General features: G+C 36.7%; 1 pseudogene; it reads left to right on the forward strand.

Moving 5' to 3' along the window:
* The first annotated feature begins 216 nt into the window (after positions 1 to 216).
* Positions 217 to 4955, forward strand: LOC149229568 (uncharacterized; annotated as a pseudogene).
* The last annotated feature ends 12098 nt before the right edge of the window (positions 4956 to 17053 follow it).

Raw genomic sequence — 17053 nt, forward strand, 5'->3', positions numbered from 1 at the left:
TCATGAGTAGCCGAAATAGTAAATCCAGTGCCTCAACAGCTTCTTTATGGGCGATTAACATCTTCCACAGCAACGATCTGTAATTCAATAGATTCTGCGTAGGCTGCATTTAGCTGCATTTTAGGAGAGACGTGTTCAGATTTTATTCCGTGGGAAGAATCTGGGTCAGCAGGGATGGGATCAATTGGTTACTGTGTTGGAGAATGAGCATCAGCAATGGTCTCTGATTCAACAGGTCCTGCATGCGCAGTGATTGGCTGTTCTTTAGGACAGACATGTTCACCCAAATGGAGATCGTTTGCTGTGGGGAAGAGTCGGGTAAATAAAACCTAAAATAGTCCATTATTTAATGATATATACGGTTATTTAATTATTTTATTGTAGATAAAAATAACACAACCCCTGCCTAATCCTAAAGGTAATCTATCTAGTGGCGTCCTTATCTGTTTTTTTTTATTATTTTTTTCTTAATTTTTCTGTTATTTTCATGAATGAGTCGAGAGTCTGGAGGAGTGGCCAATTAAACCGTTCCTTGAAGCATTATATTAGACTTTTTTTTATTTTATTCTCAACAATCTTGTCAATCTAAAGAAGACAAAGTTAATCTAGTCTCCTAGTAGATAATCATATCTCAACCAAACTTGAATTTTGGTGGGATGTTTGGGTGAGAAAGTTATAGTTAGTAGCATTTGCACCATTTGCACCAGATGTTGCAAAGGAAACCTTGTAAGACATAAAGTGCTAAAATCCATTATCCATATAGTGTGTGCATGACATATCTATTCACTTTTCCTAAATGTTGTAAACAACCAGAATTATAGAAATATTCTTAAATGTGTACCAATATTTATAGGCACACTCCCTATACCTTAAGATTTTTGGTTGCAGCTTCAGCTTTGGAAGTCTTGAGATTTACCAGACTTCCAAAGCTTCAATTCTTGCTTCTTCTCGGTGGTATGTGAAATTTAATGCTCACAGATTTTATTGTGAAAATTATACATAACAAATGTTAGCAATCTATTAATTTAGAAAAAGCTTTGTGAAATAAAGGTCTTATGTTTATGAATACATAGCATTGTAGGGTAGAGCTCATTTCAACTTTAAAAACTGGAAATTGAAATCAGAAAAAAAGAGAAAACATAAAGGAAATTTCATAGAATTGTAATAAGATATTTTAAATGCATTAACACTAAGCTAATGACTTTAAAAATGTGACCATGAAAATAGTTATCTATTAAGGCAAGCAAGAAATATTTAATTACCAGTGCAAATTGCTTCGATATTTTTTGTGGTCTTTAACACTACAAAGTTTATGTTCACAAACACTTTTTTACATTCACTGTTTAAGTAGAAAATTGTTTTTTGTTAACCAAACTACAGAGAGCAATCTGCATGTATAGGTTGTGTTCATAACACCCAAACACTTGGTGAAGAAAAGGGACAAAAATATCATAGCTTTGGGGGTGGAAAGCTTTGTCAAGTTAAGAAAGGTAGAAGTTGACTCAATTCCAGATTTTAATCTCAAGCATGTCACATCCAAGGAGAGTGGCTTTGATCAGGTCCTTATAGAAGGGAAGCCTTTGTGTCAATAGTAACAGAAACAATTGGTTCAACTTTTACTCATTCTATGTTTCTTCAATAACATAAACATGGGAGCATGGCAAATGACTCACAATGCTCACACCTTTTTAGAACATTGATTGAAGGGGATTTGGCTTTCTTATTTGTTTCATATTTCATTGTATATTTAGCAAATTAGAACATAAATTATGGACTAAACAAGAAAATACCCACCTATAGACAATTCTTAGAAAACGGTTGTAGGCATTCTAATCCAAAGAATTGGAAAGAATCCCCAAACTCTTCAACTTTAAATGTTGCAAGCATGCCAAATTCATTAGCTATCTTTAGTGCTTGAGAAATGTCTCAAATATTAGCTCTAGATCTTCTTCCAATTACTTATGGTGATTAGATAAATTCTGATGAGAATAATGATGAAGGTCAAGCAACTAAAACAATGCTCTTTCTGGACATCCTATTAGTGTCTAGATCTTCTTCTAGTTACTTATGGTGATTCTGTACATTCTGACGAGAATAATGATGAAGGTCAAGCAACTAAAACATATGCTCTTTTCGGACTTCCTATTACTGTGACAACACCTGAAAATTGTCAGGAACCTTATGACATTTCAGATGCCACTAGAAGTGATGTTTGTGTCCAACACCTGCCACAAAGTCAAAAAAATTTGTCCACGTTAACTGCAAAAATAAAGATAGAAGAAAGTCACCATGACCCTATTCAACAAGAAGAAAAGAAGAATATAGATATGGGGATTTGTTAAATATTTCAATGGGAAAGAACAAATATAACATAGAGGAAATGTCAAAGAATAAACCAAACCAATCATTACAAAGGAATATACCTTGCCACACATCAGAACAGCTCTAGTGAACTCAATGTTGATGAAACTCAAATTTCCTTTATAGTAAAAAGAAATCAGCTACAGAAAGGTATTTTGGTTAGTCCATGTTCTGAAGTTAGTTCTAATACATTCAATAATCCTCACAAAAGCTTGAAAAATAGTTCTAATACATTCAATAATCCTCACAAAAGCTTGAAAAAAACTTCAATAAGCAGTTCTCTTTATATGCTTCTCCCAATACAAAATTATCATTCCCTATTCAACAAAGGCATTGAAAGGATCCTGAGCCTGTGAATGCATTGGACTGATGATAAGTACAACTCTTAACTTTAGAGAAGTATGAGAGAAAATTATGACATGAGTGAAAAAGGATTTTTCTCTTCTGGATTGGACAATAAATCTTACCCAATATACTATATCTTCTTCAAGTTCTTGAAGATTTTTGGGTTGTCACTTGTCACGTCTCTATGTGGAACAAGGTTACCCTTGAGTAAAAATTGTAGATGAAAATTCACAGGTGTCTTCAACAACACCCAACACGAATTTGAAGAAAAATTTCGACAACGACAATGGATTTCTCAACTGCTTTCTTCCTCTGGGGCGGATTCTCCCTCGACTCTAGCAGATTCAATAACGAAAATCATTTGGATGGCTACCATCCTTAGACTATTCTTCTCTCACCTTATTTGTTCCAGATCTCATTTCTACATTCACTAAAGCCATGGATGAAATTTCTTGGAGAGATTCAATGGATCCCATTTGAGAGGTCTATGAGGGCAGGAGGGGACCCAAGGAAAATCTTTTAGGCTCCGATCTAGGAGCATTCAGGCTAAGGTGAATACTTTGCAGCAGATAATAGACGAGAGGTCAACCAAACAACCCCCTTATCCAAAAAAATCGTCTATCAAAAAGGCTAACTGCAAAAATAAAGATAGAAGAAACTCACCATGACCCTATTCAACAAGAACTAAAGAAGAATATATATATGGGGATTTGTTAAATATTTCAATGGGTAAGTACAAATATAACATAGAGGAAATGTGAAATAATAAAACAAACCAATCATCAGAAAGGAATATAACCTCCCATACATCCATTGCCAAGTATCAAAACAGCTCTAATGAACTCAATGTTGATGAAACTCAAATTTCCTTTGTAGTAAAAAGCAATTAACTAGAGAAAGGTATTTTGGTTCCTCCATCTTTGAAGTTAGTTCTAATACATTCAATAAGCCAAACAAAATCCTCAAAAAAAACTTCAATGAGTAGTGCTCTTTATATGTTTCTCCCAATACAAAATTATCATTCCTTGTGAAACGATCCCTAAGCCTCTGAATGCATTGGACCGCTGATAAGTACAATTCTTAACTTTAGAGAAGTATGAGTGAAAATTGTGACATGAGTGAGAAAGGATTTTTCTCTTCTCGAATTGGAAACAATAAATCTTACCCAACATACTATATCTTCTTGAAGTTCTTGAAGTTTTTTGGGTTGTTAGTTGTCACGTCTCTATATGGCACAAGGTTACCCCTGGTGTAAAAATTGCGGCGTCTTCAACACAACGACCAACACGACCAACACGAATCTCAAGGAAAATTTCGACAACGGCAATGGATTCTCAATGGTTACCCCTGGTCATGAAAATTCGAAGGCATCTTCAACAACACCCAACACGAATCTCAAGAAAAATTTCCAAGGGCAATGGATTTCTCAATGGCTTTTCTTCCTCTCGGGCAGATTTGCCCTTGACTCCTGGAGAATCAATCACGAAAACGATTTGGATGCAACAATAGTCGTCAAACTATTCGTCTCTAACCTTATTTGTTCTGAATCTTACTTCTAGATTCAGGAAAGCCATGGATGAAATTCCCCCTAGAGATTTGATGGAGCTCATTTCAGAGGTATGTCACCGTACCCGAGGCAAATCTTTCAGGCTCCAATCTAGCAGCATTCAAGCAAGGGTGAATAATTTGCAATAGATAATAGATGAGAGGTCTACCAAAAGACCCCGCATATTCAAAAAATCCTCTATCAAAAACGCTAAGTTGAGGGCTCCCCCCGGGGAGAAGATAAGGTGGTTTTGTATTTCAGGAGCTTGAGGGGAATAAGGAAAACATTTGAGTATTGCTACACTATGAAATTAATTCTTCGAGGTTTCAGGGTTTCTGTCAATGAATGGGATATTTCCATGCATCCCCCTTTTTGGCAGGAATTGCAGGATCTTTTGGGGAAGCCTATGCCGGTGCCTAGATTGTTTATTAGGGGAAACTACATTGGAAGGGTTGAGGAAATTTAGCAACTGGGTGAAATAGGGGAGTTAGCTAAGTATCTGGAATTCTTCCCATGCAGGCTCATTCTAAACCCTGCAATGGTGCGGGTGACAGTGAGGTTCATTCCTTGCCAAAACCGCAATGGCAACTCCAAGATTTTTATAGAAGAGGAAGGTCAGGGCCTTTTCATTATTTGCCAGCAGTGTAATGAAAACAAACACATAAGGTGCTTGTCTGGTGCTGAGTTTTTTGGGAAAACCTGAACAGGCTGCAAATATGAGAAAGAATGGTGTAGAGTTACCATGTTGCCAAGGTATGGTGGTATTGAACCAAACAACAAATTATGCAAGATAAATTAGAGTGGTGTCTCAGTTTTACACAGGCCCCCCTTTCTACAGAGAACCGCAAATGTTTTGCAATTGTTTCAAATATGGTGAACAGTTCCAACCACTCAACTACCTTCCATTGATCAAACCATTAACAATCTTCTAATCGTCTAACACATAATCTAATGGCACACAAGGATGACAAGTAGATTTTAGAGAAGTTCATTTCAGAGTGAAATGGCTTACAAGGTAAGAATCTCCCAACTGCTTGAGATAAGGTTGTTAAAATCCAAAATACATTAATTTTATTAATTATATTATATTTTTGAATTGAATCAATGAGATGGAAAATGAGTAGTCCTTAAATTCTAATTTTTATTGTTCACCATTATTTTTTGCAAGAATTCTCGCAAAAAATTGTGGCCAAATATTGATTTGTGTTTTTTAACTAGATTTATGATTCAACACCATCAAAAACCTCTCGTGAACTTACATTGTGACTTCAGAAGTCAAACTTGCGGTTTCAATAAGTATATTATACTCAAATTGGATAGAAAAATAAACATAAAAACTTTCCAAAAAATTAGAATTAAAAGAGTACATGCTTGCAACAACAACAATATAGAACATGTAAAATTACACACACACATATAAAACACTTTATATTTTCATTTTTTAAAATTTATATTATGAATAATTAAAAATTATATAAAATATAATTTAATAATTAAATAAATATTTAAAAGCTAATGATATAAATTTAAAATTTAGAATTCAAATTAAAATATTAATGATCAACATTACAATATTAATAAAATGAAGTATATATATATATATATATATATATAGAGAGAGAGAGAGAGAGAGAAGTCCAAATAAATTTTAACTAACTATAATAAAATATTAAAATTTTAATTAACTATTATTATTATAAATGATTAAACATTTCAATATCTAATATTAATTTATAACTAAATAGTCTTTTTCATATGAATCTATCAATACAATTTCAAGCATGAATATGGCATTTTGTTATTTACAATACTTTTTTGAATGTATAAATTGATTTATTACCTTGGAAAACAAGTGGAGCATTCAAATTCTTCACATTAAACTACTTAAACTAGTTTTTTTAACTCTTTGCAAAATTTTGGTCTAAATTAACCATAAAGAACGTAGAAAAATGTCATTTCTTCTATAAGTTATACTAAGTGAGATATTGAATACTTAAGCCATATGAGTCAATCATTTATGATCAAACAATATAATCTAATGTAAAATAACTAACCATGAATATAAACAAGGGTTATGTACATTTTGATATCATGCTTGCAACTTTATTTTTTAAAGGATTGAAAAGGACGTTTCCATACTTATACACAAATGAATAAATAAAATTATCTTTGATAAATATCCATCAACCAATATACAAATAAATATGGACTTGATTTTTTTGTGAAAATGTTAAATATTTATTTATGCTCATTTATTTTATTTATATATTTTTATACCTTTTTTGTTTGTTAGGTAATGTAAGTTTTGAGATGACTTGGGAAGTCTAACTTATGACTTGAGTAGTCCTCAAGCAATGAAGCCATCAAAATCAAAATCAAAGAGTGATTACAAATTGGTTACACCAACCCTTAGCATGTGTTAACAAGAAAAATCATATACACATTTGTACAATATAGATGACACCAAGGGTAGTCCATAAATTCCAACTGAAAATATCATGAAGTATAAAAATCAAAATTTGTCCAAAGGTTTTAATTACAAATTCTACTAGTGCTCCTCATCTAAACACAGAAATTAGAGTGAGCACAAGTCCAAATCAACCATCTAAGACCACTTCACACACTTGGAATTAAGATTCCTTCACATGTACCACACTAAGGACAACCAATTTCCAATAGAATTGGAGATATGCATCCTCCAAGGGATCCTCCTGTCCTAATCATAATTAATTTTATCATTAATGAGCAAGATAGGGAAGAGGAGTTTAAAATTCTATATAAATAGCCCATTAGAAGACCAAAAATAAGAAGAAGTAAAACATTGTTATCGTGGAAAAATTTCTCCACAACATTCCATCATTTGATAGAGAAGAGGATTTCACCATTGAGAGAGTCTTCATACTTATTTGGGAGAGAGAGGAAGCTTGAAATGAGATTGAAGAAAGAAAACTCATTTTTGATTATTTTTTAGCACCATTTCTCAAACAATTATCTCCAAGTGTTTGGAATCCATCTATTATATATCTTCTACTTTCAAAGGTCAATAAAGGGAGTCCTTCTAGTAAATTATGTTTATTGGTTTCATTCATTAAGCATTTTTCTTTGTGTTATCTAGCATAGTTTTGTTCTTTTATTTTTTCTTACATTTTTACACCATAAGTAAAGTAAGACTCCTCAAAAATAACCATAACATTGAATACATTAAGTTCCACACAAGGGCCATAAAAAATTGTATATCTCATGTTAGGACCATTGGGGGTAGGAATCCCATAAGAAACCATGGTTACATTGCTTTGAAACATAAAAATTGTCTTTTAGGGTGTTTAAAATCCTTCACCATCTCACGAAAAAGACTACCAAGGGGGTTCTTCTTAGCTTCTAGTGTGTGTGGTACTATGCAGGGCTACCCTACTTGCATAGTGATTGGTGGTCATAGCTCATTACGTAGAAGTTAAAGAATCTACTACCCGCGTGAGACTAACATATCCTAGTGGCCAAAATTTAGGGCATATTTTCCTATAGGTGGAGGTGTTTGAAGTACTAAAGCCTCATCATTTCCTTGGTTGATGCTTTGGCTATTGGAAGGAGTTGAGTGCTCTTTGGAGAGGTTGCCCTAGTACCCATCAAAATATATCTCCACAATGCCTAATCACTATTAGAGAAGAAAGGAAATATAGGTTTTGTAGGATTTTTATCATATGCAAAAAAACAAAAACACTTTTTTTTTATTGATTGATCACATTGTATAACTTAAATGAAAAATAACCATTTTTTTAATGTATGAGATTCAATTTATTTTATACATATCATCCTCTCACTCATTAGTATAATACTCCACTTACTGACATCATAGGGAACACCACAACACCCTCTTGCTCTAGGCACTTCCAAAACCTCCCCCCATTACCAAGAGGTGTACCAAGTCTCACACCATTTAGGTGAAGATGATATCATGCAACCACTCTCATTGGTTCATCTTTAGTTGGAGCAAATTTGGTTGCTACTCATCCCCCTCAAAGTACTTCTTTAACTACCCCACAAAGGAGTTCCCACAACACCCCTTTAGGGAGCCCACTCACTACCCCTTTAGGAAGCCCACTCACTACCCCTTGGGGGAGTCCACACGTAACCCCTTCCAGGGAGCCCATATAGCATAGTCCCACACATAACTCCTTTACACATCCTTGCTCAAAATCATCTCGCAATGGAAAATAGGCCCATTTTTAGGCTCCCTAAATATCTAAGATCTATGCAAATTGACTAATGACTCCATTGCTCATAATGAGAATTGGTCCCCTATGCCAACCAAGCTACCTTCATATATAGAAAAATTCCATGGAACCTTGTAATAACCTTTTATCTATGGAACTCATGTAGCAACATCACAAATGACTTTATTCGCCTACAAGTTTTTCAATGCACCCTCACATGGCATGCAATGAAATGGTACATAAACGAAGCCTCTAGTTCCCATGCAACCTTTGAATCTATAGCTAGGACATTTCTCACTTTTTTCCACCTCCCAATATGTCACTAAAATGGCCTAGATTTTCTCGAACATTTTCATCATATATCTTCCGTACATATTTCAGACCATGTCCATGAATGGTGGAAATGTCATAACTTGTGAAAGGTACAAGTAGATGAGGACGTTAGCCTCAAATTATTTTTCAACCATCTCATAGAAAAAATATCAAAAGGTGTGAGCAACACATTCCAAAATAATCGTGAAGAGGCCATGACTAAATATCAACAATTTGAGTTAATTTATACTTGGTTTGGATACCTCTATCATGTCCTCCCATATGCCCCTCAACTGTGTAGGTTTTAACCCCATACAAAAATTACCTGCATACGAATTCTAAAACAAAGAAAAATAAACAATGTGAGAGCATAACACATAAAACACATATACATAGAGATTTTCCCACTGGATCCCAAAACCAAGACTACTAGCTTGATTTTTCATTATATTCCTTTCAGTGTTACAATACATATGTATACATGCCGAAGCATCCAATACCATGGACCGAAAACCATAGGTAGTTCCCCCAACCTAATATAGGGTCCAAAAAAAATTTCCTGGGGCGCTGCCCCAGACCCCGTAGAGGGGGACTATCCATGCCCCTCAAACCCCCCCCCCCCCGTTTCACAATTGCCACAATGAAGGGGGGGCTCCGCCCCCCCTCTAACTGCTCGGTTCACTACGTAGGTTAGTCATGGAAAGAATATAACACAACCCAACATACTGAAGTATTTTAGATGATAAATTCTAGGAGCATCATGTGTTGCGAATGGATTGATTGGAACCATAGCCCAAAATTAACCCATAAATAGTTTCGAGCAATATGGAAACACGTACCATGGACCAATAAATTATTAGCCATATATTACCCAACCCGCACGACAACCATCATCCAACATGGAATATTATCCCAATAAGTCTGCACCCCCGGAGAACCTTGCTATGAAAAAGGTGAGTATCTCATTATCAAAGGGAGTCAACATCCTCCCATGCAAAGTATCAATAACCCTCACACTTGGAAGAGGCAGTTTTTATGTCCCATAGTAACTACACCAACCTAGGGCAAGGGAATCCTTACTTCCCTTTTATTGCATCGTAGCAGACCCCCCCATATTCTAACGCTAGGGTTAATTTTGTACAACCTTCCTTCCCATAATGACAACAACATTTTGAATAGTTGAATACGACAAATTCACAAAATGCCAAAAAAACAAAAGGAAAGAGAAAACCAAAGGGGGAATGTTGGCGCAGGGAAACAACTAGAGGCAACCTCCATGCAGAGCAACTCAGGGGAATCCCAATAACTAGAACCAAAACCAATGAAAAAGAAATAAAAAATCATAAAAGCAGAACAAGAACTCTGATCTAAGGAATATTCATGCTTTTTCTATTTTTGGGGAATATGGCCATTACACCCACAATTTCCCTCAACTCCTCGAGTTGAAAAGGATGAAATATATGAGGGGACAAGGTGGGACACACACAAAAACTGTGGCTATACAGGACCATTTCCCCCATGAGCGAGTAGCAAATACCCAACATGAAAACCCCTTAGCAATAGTATGAGAACCCCCATGAGTGAATTCCATGGATATCACAAATCATGATATATGCATGGCGCGAGAAGATTTTCTCCTGCAAACAAAGAATAGGGACAATGGAACCCCTTCGGAAACCAACCCATCAACATCAACCATGACTACAAACCTGACACCTTCAACAACTTTGACAATCCCTTGACCCCTTATTGAAATCATGCAACACATGGTCAAAAGGGCCCTATGTCGGACGAGACATAACTAAAAGGTTGATCATAGCTATAGGATAGTTTATGACTTATCATAATCACTAACAACGATGTTAACAACGAAAGCTTTACAAACCATTCAACCTCATTGAAGAGCCATTGTTTGAGTGTTAAGAGCCATTGGCCTAGTTGATTCTTGTCTGATGGTATTTGACTTCGATATCGCTACTCCACGCCTACCATTGATAGTAACCTTCCACATTCCGGTCGTCATCTAGAATATCAGCATCCATCATTGTATTTTTGATGAGAGGGCATCTACTTGTATCATATCAAATACAATCTCGAAGAGATTGGTTCTCTCAAACTAAATCCATCGCCCACTACACTTAGAGCATATGATGGGTGCCCATCTTCCCCCATTGGCATTTTTTCAGGATGTACCGATAGAATTTTCCGACAAAACTCTCGTCATTGAAATAGAAGTCGTTGATGCCCAAATTTATTACAACATCCTTCTAGGCCGCAACTACATGTATCCTATGACTACAGTGCCATGTTATGTATTTTGTATCATGATGTTCCCCCGTGATGAGAAAATCATTATGATTAGTCAACTCACTTACTACGAGAAAAGGAGCACAAACGCTCATGATGGGGTGTTACCTTTCATATTATCCCATAGAGAATTGATTACCACCTTTACGAAAATGGCCCCATGGATGTTTAAACTATCATCATTGCTTGCCACATACCAGAGAGACCCACCACTCATAGAGGCACTCAATCCAGCACCAGTGTGCATGATGTGCTTGTCAAACAAACCTCAACCCTAGGAACCAGTTCCCAACACCCCTAGTATTGTGGTTAGTGACTCAACATTCATACCCTAAACTATTACTCAAGCACCCTTCTTATACCCTCCCCCTGGTTTTTTTCTCGCACCAAGTCATGGAAACACTCATGTTGATGAATATGTCTCTCATGATACTTGTGTGGTATCTTGCCCCTGAGGCCATGTCAACAAACTCAGGTATTGCCTAACTAGACATCATTACTATAGCACCTCATCACAAAACCACCCTAAGATGGTCTATGCATGTGTCGACACGAGTAAATGACAATAAGAAGGATAAACAAAAATGAAAGAAAGTGGAAAGATACCTTATGCTTTATGCGAAGTAGTAAGATACCTTTACAACTTGTGCATAGAGTTAGAAGAGATAAAAGACCTTCTTCACGCCCAAACATTGCTAGTATCCCCACCTCCACCCTCACGACAAAAGGCCACCCCAACATGAAATAAGCCATTACATACTAACCATTCATGCACTACATGCATGAATTATGGAAACTACACTCAACATTTTCGCAAAATTCCTCATTTTCAAGATGCGTTGGGAGCCCTCGTCAAGCCAATAATGTGCCCTAATCTCTTCCCATCACATCGGTAACTCACAACGGGCCCAAAAGCATTTTTTATGTCTTTTAGGAAGAAGCTTCATGCTCATATTCCTTGTATACCCATGGTCGCACAACCTCCCACCATACAAGGAGGAAACCAGAGTCAGTGATCCTTCAACATGCCTCCATCTCCACCTTATCTCATGAACCTCGACATATGATTAACCAATGTCTCAATTTTTAGGAACTTGAGAAATGGTATGAGTTCCCTCAAGTTGTCCCTAGAAACTAACCTAGGCATAAATACCATAGATGTCGTAATTGTACGCAGAACGATCATAATCAGTTTTTACCAACCCTTCATCAATTCCTCAAAGCATTGGCTTGTCTACACCAATATAATGTTGAGACTTCAACATCTATCCAAGAAGCTACAAAACCCCGAAACAACCCATGGCATGCACCCCTCACTTGCACCTTAACAAGCCCATCCTCAACATCTACGCAAGATGCCACAACACAAACCATATATCATGTTAATACTAAAGACTACCTACAAGAAACCATAAGATAAATCTTACCACCATGAGTTTTTGATAGCACAGAACACCATATATGATAGACATTCCTCATTGTAGGAACCTTGATTTGCTATGTATGCTCATTAGTTTTTTTTGTCAAGATAGCTAGACCTATAAGAAATGTAGTGTCACTCTCTACTATGGAGACTCATGGAATTTGAGTGTTGTCAACATCATTGGGTTCTACAGCAGCAACCACCGAGTCATTTTCTTGTTCATCAGCCTACATCGCTATATCCCAATCCCATGGTCATGACCTCCAACAATCTTTTACACCTGTAGACCATATTTTTCACTCAGATTAAAATATTTTTGAGGCCATGATGGAACGAGACTCCCCTTGGGATGTTATGCATCATCGCTCTTTCTTCTTAATCGAGAAATCATTCTCACCTATTGGGGAACCAAGCCACAACATATGAACAATATAAGCTAAAGGATTCCTACCCCGAGGATAGGTAGGTTGGTTCAAGAACCTCTTTCATGAACCAAATGCATTTGAGAAAGGTAATATATCCAATATATCACCCACTATCAAGGTAAATATTTTTATCAAGCCATGCATAATTGAGGAAATCTTGCTAGGGGCATGAGGCTCCCTAGATGAAGTGGCCTCATTAAAGGCCCTCTTCCAAGAATAGAGGGACCTCTTTGCCTGGTCTTAGTCAGAAATACTTGACATTTTTCCTACCATCGTAAAACACCATATTAACACATGGCTAGATTCCCACCCTATTAGGTAGAAACAACATCAACTCCACCTTTCCAAAGCTAAAGCAATCAAACATGAAATTGACAAGATTCATAAATCTAGTTTCATCTACAATATTCATTACACCTCTTGGGCTTCTAACCCTCTATTCGTCATTAAAAAATAGGGAACTTTTGAGTTTCTACTGACTTCCACGATCTAAATAAGTCATGTCCCAAACATAACTATCCAACCCCCTTCATTGATGAGGTCACCAATTCGTCCATGGTACAAGAAGCCTTTTCCTTCGTGGACATCTTTTCCAGATATAATCTGATCCATATCCGCCACACATATCATACAAAACTAATTTTACACCCTCATGAGGCACTTAAACATACTACATTATTCCTTTTGGATGTAAAAATGTCTAATACACATTCAAGATTGCCATGAATTATATATTCCATGACTTTACTCTTCTCCTATTAGCCTATTTGGACAACTTCATTGTTCGCTCGAAAAAATGTTTTGAAAATCTAGAGGATCTTTGCTTCATTTTTCAGAGGTTTTGACAATACAACCTATGCTTGAACCCCCTCAAGTATGTATTTTGCGTGAGTGCAGGAAGATTGTTAGGATTAATCATCTTCCAATAGGGTATTCATCTAGAACCCCTGAATGTATAAGCCATACAAGAGATCCCTCCACATAATAATTTAAGGTAGTTACAAAGCATGCAAACAAATGCCAGCTTCTTGCGTCGCTTCATCCTAGATTACGCCACATGTGCACATGGTTTCTTGCACCTCGTTCATTAGGAAATTCCCTTCCACTAGGATGATCAAGCCTAAAAATAATTCAAGGTCTTTAAGGACATGCTATCACAAGTGCCTTTAATGAGGCCCCCTCACTACACTAAGGAATATACCCTCTACTTATCATCTTTATAACTAGCCACAACAAGGGTATTAGTGCAAGAAGGAGCTCAAAATCATGAATATGTCATTTACTACATAAGAAAGAACCTTTTTGTTCTTTCCTTAAAGTATAAGCCAATAGAGAAAAGTTCCTTAGCACTCATACATTCGATGCGAAATATTCAACACTACATTATCATACAAACCGCTACTATAGTTGCAAATATCAACCTCATGCGATATATGATTATGTGTCATATGATGAACCAAAAATAGACTTGCTAGGTCATGCTGAAAGAAAATTACTTACACTTCTCTTCCCCTAAAATCAAGAAAGCCTTGATCCTTATTAAGTTCATCACAGAGCTCCCCTCAGAGTCCCAAGGGTCCCTAGTTAATGACTCTTTTCGAGACCAACAATTGTTCATCATATATATGGATGATCCTTGGTAAACCGATATTATACTTTTTTTGTGAACCAAAAAGTTCATCTAGCACCTCAACTTTTATGATTGTCGATACATTCACCACCATGCCCCCACCTCCTTAAGGGAGACACCCTCTAGCAGTGAGACATCAACGCCATCCTTCATTGATGCCTTACTAGATGAAGAAGAAAATATCTTAAACAAATTCCGTAACTGAGCTTGCGGTGACCACCTCTCCTAAAAGGCCATGTCCTAAAATATCCTTCGTGGAGGCTACTTTTTGGCCCACGTTATTTATACTGTGGATTCTCCGAAAACTGAGGCATAGAAATGTTCATACTGTGGATTCTCCGGAAACTGAATCAAAAGTATCCAAGTAGTCAAGTGATGTGAAAATTTCCAACAATACACTCGCAAACTGTAGACTCCCGCATCTCCCCTCCACCCTGTCATTGTTGTAGGCCCATCTTGCAAATGGGGCATCAAACTCATGACTTGTGACCCACACTCTTAAGGCAGCTATAATTACATTATCACCATGGTAGACTACTTCACCAAATGGTAAGAATCCATGCCCACTTACAATAACACCATAGAAATTGTTGTGCAATTTTTCTTCAACGATGTTATAACATGGTCTCGTGTTCCCAAAATGTTCGTCTTAGATCATGGAAAAAACTTTCACAGTGACATATTTCAGGAACCATCTAAACACCTCGGTTTGTCTCATGAGTTCATTTCCCCATAGTACCCTCCGTCTAACAGCCACATAGAAGTTGTCAACAAAGTCCTCAAAACAATGTTGCAATATATGGTGAACAATGAGAAAACCAATTCACACAACATGGTATTTTCAGACTTATGGGTGTACGCACAACCTTCAAAGCATCCAAAAGATTCACACCTTTCCAGTTAGTGTATGTAGTTGAAGTCATACTCCCCATCGAATGGGCGATCCCCACCTGACACTAAGACATCAAACTCGTCCTAGATACCCCACTTTTAGAACAAAAGATAGTAAAGTTGGAACATGATGATGAAAGTCGGTGGAAATCACTCCAACACAATGAATCCCACAAAAAGAGGACCAAATCCTCCTTTGACTACAATTTCATGCCTCATTCATTTATAAAGGGGGAGTTAGTCCTTTGCTATGATGTTTCTAAATAAATGTTAGGACGAGAGAAATTTGAAACTTTATGGAAAGGCCCGTACATCATTAAACATTGTCTCCTCAATAGAGCATATATGTTAGTAGAGCCCAATGGGACATGCCTAAAAAACCCCTTAAATGGGTTGTATCTCAAAAAATTCTATCCATAACATAATAGTCAACCCCAGCATGTAACTATATTGTACCATGACTTGTTTTTTTAGATGATCGCCTTATCATGGATGCACAATAAAATCACACTTTTATCGTGTGTCACATATTTATCATTCTTCACCCTATCATTATGGGTTTGGTCATGCTACTTCTCGATAGTCACAAAACCTCGTTGCAAATTCTTGAGCCATATATTCTCCTAACCTAACACACTTCCATGAGAATGGGTTATGTACTAGGTCATCCAGCAATAATCAAGCTGAATACAATGTCTTCATAGGCCTCTTCACCAATTCTTCCGACTTAGGTATGAGTCATATGCATGTGTAACTTAAGTTGCAACTTGTTGTATCCGAGTTGAGAAGAACCTTGAGGGTATGTGACTCTTGTCTTTTTTAGCAATATCTACATGCACAAAGGTTATATCATGGTTTTGATGATATCACATTTACACATATACCAAGAAATCAAAATCATGTAGTCAAATACATAACTAATCAAATCCTAGACTCGCATGTATCATGTATACATCATCATTGAAACACATAAAAACATTGACATCATATCCCTCAAATAAATATATAAATACATCACATGTATAAAAGAATACACAGAAACCCATCATGATATCTGCAAAACATCATCTCATATGTATATAAACATATTCCATTGTAAAAAATACATATCCATTAACATCTCCTAGCACACGCAAAAAAATAAGTCGTCAAAGAAGGGGAGTATCCTCATAATGGGTGCTTTCCCTAGAAAATGCATAAAAATATGTATAGGGTCGGGGCCCAATACCCAAATCACCCCCTGTAGGAGGCCCTTCAACCTCATTTATTTTTGGAACCAATATAGGGCAAGCATTCACCACTACTACCAATAGTTGACGAAAGAGACGATACTCCACTCTATCGAGAGCCATTACTCTATCCATTGTGTCCTCCCCGAGCATCATCAAACCAACCTCAGGTGTCCCCTTCTGTAGCGAAGCTGCCTGAACCCACACATCCTCTACATCCCCTATTTGTGCCTCTACAACATCTTACCATGCCTATGTAACATTTGTATGTGCCTCTACAACCTCTGCATGACCCTCTATAGCCCCAGCACACTCTCGTAACCTCTCCATCTCAAATTGAATAGATGAACTCACTCCCTCTCTCGAGCACCCG

The sequence above is a fragment of the Pinus tabuliformis genome, chromosome J, assembly GCF_031772625.1.
Source record: "Pinus tabuliformis cultivar Carrire ecotype Pingquan chromosome J, CPIR1, whole genome shotgun sequence".
Taxonomy (NCBI): Eukaryota; Viridiplantae; Streptophyta; class Pinopsida; order Pinales; family Pinaceae; genus Pinus; species Pinus tabuliformis.